The sequence below is a fragment of the Phalaenopsis equestris genome, unplaced genomic scaffold (assembly GCF_001263595.1).
Source record: "Phalaenopsis equestris unplaced genomic scaffold, ASM126359v1 Scaffold000800, whole genome shotgun sequence".
Lineage (NCBI taxonomy): Eukaryota > Viridiplantae > Streptophyta > Magnoliopsida > Asparagales > Orchidaceae > Phalaenopsis > Phalaenopsis equestris.
Genome location: NW_018165240.1, coordinates 1,193,515 through 1,197,604, shown reverse-complemented (window position 1 = coordinate 1,197,604; position 4,090 = coordinate 1,193,515).

Sequence of the window (4,090 nt, the reverse complement as noted above, 5' to 3'; positions counted from 1 at the left end):
TACTGCTATTGTTCGTGCTGCTGCTTGCATCACTTTTTTCCATCATTTTTTTTTTTCCTTATATTATTCTTACATCGTGAAAATGCATTTGAAGATTGTATTTGTAAAGTGATAATCTCTCTCTATCTCTCACACACACACACACAAACACACAAACACACACATTCTTTTAGAACGTAGGCGCCCGTGTGGTTCATGGGCTCGTATAGTCTCGAAGAGAAGTTTAAGGAGGATGTGGAAGAAGAGAGTGGACGAGTTTTTCAAGTTTGAATTCTTAGCTTCTCCTGAAAGAAGAGGATGAGAGAAATGACTAATAAGAGAATGGATGGGGTTTCATCCCCCTTCAGATGCGATGACATTTGTTTCTATGACTCATCGATGGCCCTTTGCCCATATCGGCTTACATCGAGATAGAAAGAGAGAAGGAAATTAAATTATGGGTCTTAAAGTATGAAGTATGTTGATAACATCCTAACAAGAGCGTGACGTGTGGATGTCTGGTATTTCATAAGTAGCCGTTGGATGTATGTTAGTGTCAACAATTGGGTGAACTCGGCGGACTGATCATAAGAATAAATTTGGCCTACAAAGACGTGAATATTTCGATGTTTGGCAAAGAGGTTGGAAGAGTGAGTTAATCCTGCAAGTAAGGGTCTGTTTGGCGCAGTTTCTCAGCTTTTCAGCTGCAGCTGCGCTGCCCAAGAAGCTGCTACGGGGAAGTTGACTGCCTGTTTGGTGCAGTTGTGTGAAAATAGCTGTGAGGCAGCTGTTTCTGAAAAAAATGACTATGTTGCCCATGTTTGGTAAAACTGTTTAAAAGAAGAATGTAACAATCACATTTTTTTTTAACTTCAGAAGCATAAATTCATTTCTAAACAGAGCAGAAAGTTAAGATACACCAATGATCTAATAGTGCCCCCGAAAGTGAGGTCAATCCATATAAACAAGTAAATATGTGAACATGACCAAGACCAAAAGCAATTAAAATATAATGTCTCTTTCTAAATCTCAAAGAAGATTAGTCTTTCTTAATTTTGGAATAAGAAAATAGAAATGCAGGAGAAGGAATTGAGCAGGTGAGTAAGACGTAAGGTGCAAGCAAGGGTAAGGAAAAGACCTTGCAGCAGTTGGAGAAAAGGATGGAACTTCTGTAAAATAATTGGCGATCAACACGAAGGTGCTCGTGAACTCCCCGCATTTGCCCATTAGAGATGAATGATTGTGATATGGGGGGAATGACGGAACCTCAGAGAGAGAGAGAGAGAGGGAGTCGGATGAGCTTGAAGAAATCTTGCTTGCGAAGTGAAGTGACAGTGAGGAGCGGGAAGACGAAGAAGCCAGTTGCTGCAAGGTCTTTTCTTCTATTGGCTCTCCCGCTGTCGTCCTGATCTCCCCCCGTCTCCTGTCGCCTGTCGGATCCTTCTCACCTTTGTCACCCGTGCCTGCCATTTCGGTGCCGCCTAGGGGTAGTTGAGGTAAAAAGTCGCGTGAGAAAGCCAGGCCGCGGGGTACTGCTCGAGTCCCATATTCGGCTTGAATCGCGTCCCGCCAAAGGCATGCTGTCGCGCCAAATAACAAAGTCGCGGCTCAGTGCCGCGCCGCGACAAAACAGCCGCGCCAAACAGAGCCTAAATCGGGCAAGCCAGTCTGGCAGATGGTTGCAACTACTCTGTTGGGAAGAGGAGGATGTTTGGCCCATGCAAATTTAACTGCTTAATAACATTATATATTAATTCTATGTAATTGAGGCTTGTAAATGAACTAACACATTTAATGAATAATTTGAACCCAGTTCAATTGATACTCGATCAAATTTGTTTAAATTAATAAATAAATATAATTAAAATTCTATAAAATCTTAAAAGTTATGCGAACCAAAAGTCAAAATGTTTCAACTTATTTATTTATGTTTATGAATAAATAGATTTATTGTTTAACAAGTGATTTGTTAAATGTTTGATATTAGGCTCAATAATTAGTGATATTATATATATATATTATACTATTTAAATAAAATTTGGTTAATTATAATTTTTTTAGTTATATAATTAATATTAATGTGTAATAATGTCAATAATATTTTAGGAAATTACTTCATTAGCGCAAAAGTTTTCTTGCAATGTGTATGTCATCATATTATTTAATTGGTGTACAATAATTAGATACAAATTAGAATTTTATCCAATTGTTCATTTCATTTGTTCAAAATTTTTAAAGCTCGGCTCGAGTTAAGTCAAACATGAATCATCCAATTTACACATACTCGGCTTGATACAGCTCGATAAGTAACTTATATTTTATAATTGCATACATAATTCACTTGGAATTGCTTACTAAAGTTATAATTTACTTAAATTTTAAATTAAAATAATTATGAAAATTGAAAAAAAAAAAAAAAGGTATTTAAAATGCCTTTGGTCAATTTTTATCTTGGCTATTATCATTAGTAGCACAAAATTCTTATGTTCTTACATATCTTACGGTTATGAATGCAGAAAGTTATCGTCGGGTCTTCAGTCCAGAAGCTAAAATTCATTTTCTTCGCCTCTCCCCTCAAGTGAAAAGAGGGAACCACCTAATCGAATGGCCGATATTGATTCCCTTGATCATAGATTTTTATTATTATTATTTTTTGAAGGATTTAGGGGACTTAATGACTCAGAATTTAAGTGAGCTCAGACTTGTTGGATTCCTCTTGTCAATACACTCGATTTGAATGTAAATATGTCAATTTTGAATTTTATTTGATCATTCAACAGATGATCCAAACCCTCCAAATACCTTTTATTAGCTTTATCTTGAAATTTTGGGCTCGTTGGATTGGTCTTATCGAGACGCTCGATTCAACCATAGACTTGTTAAATTTGGCATTCGTTTAACTTCAGAATATGTCTATAAAATTTTCAAGAATAGTTTAATGATTTGATCTGAGCTTGATTTAAATCTGATTAGACTAATTTTGGTAACATGGGTTCTTGTTGAGCTGGTCAGTTTGATTATAAGTTTGCTGAAATCAGAGTTTTAGATGAGTTTTTATCGATGTTCGAATATGTCTTTCTCAAAAAATTATCACGAGATTTATATTATTCATTGAGATTCATGTCAGATGATTATAATTATTTCTTCCTTGCTTTGAACCAATAAAGCAGCAGAAAATCATTGAGGACACAGCTAAGAAAATAAAAGTTAGTTTTATAGTAAAATATGAGGACATAATTTATGCGTATTTATGATATATTCAATTATGTCAAATTTAACTTAAATAACATAACTCCTATTAAAAAAAATGCGACAATTACATACAAAACACTCGAAACATTACTATTTATAAATCAAGCCCGCCTTTCATTTATTCTTATCAAATTCTAAATAATTTGATCGTTGCATGTATAAATGTATCGGTTCGGCGGTTCAAAAAATCAGATGTGTTAGATTTGTAAATATCAATGTTTGTGATGTTCTGTATGTAATTATCCCTAAATTGATTATGTGTGCCATAATCACATAAAAAATGGGACGGCGTACGTAGAAATGCATGTGTTGTCCGATTTCCATCGTTGATCAGAACAAAGTTGTATTTCCATGGGCTCAATTTTTTTAAAAATAAAAAAATAAAAAATTGATCCAAGCTTTGATCAATAGTGGAGATCCGACAGTCCATGCATTTCTACATACGTCGTCCATATGGAATAATTTTTCAAAAAATGGAGTTAACACGAGTTCCAATCACGTGGATTTAGAGTCGGGCCTATGCAATAATAATATTAATAATAATAATTTTAATTGATTAGCTAAATTAAATTTTTTTGGGGATTTATATGCATACTGCACAATTCTTTTATCTATTTACATATCTTACATCTAAATTTTAGATGTTAGATTTGTATATATATATATATATATATATATATTAAAGCTGCCAATTACCTATAGAAGTGAGTTGATTAAACCAATTGGGGGCATTTACATAATACCACCCAATTCTTTTGTATTTACATATCTATTATCTATATTTTAATTTTTTTAACATTTATATCACTAAAATTCTTTTATTACATCAAAATAATAATTTGCTTTTTTTTTCAAAAAT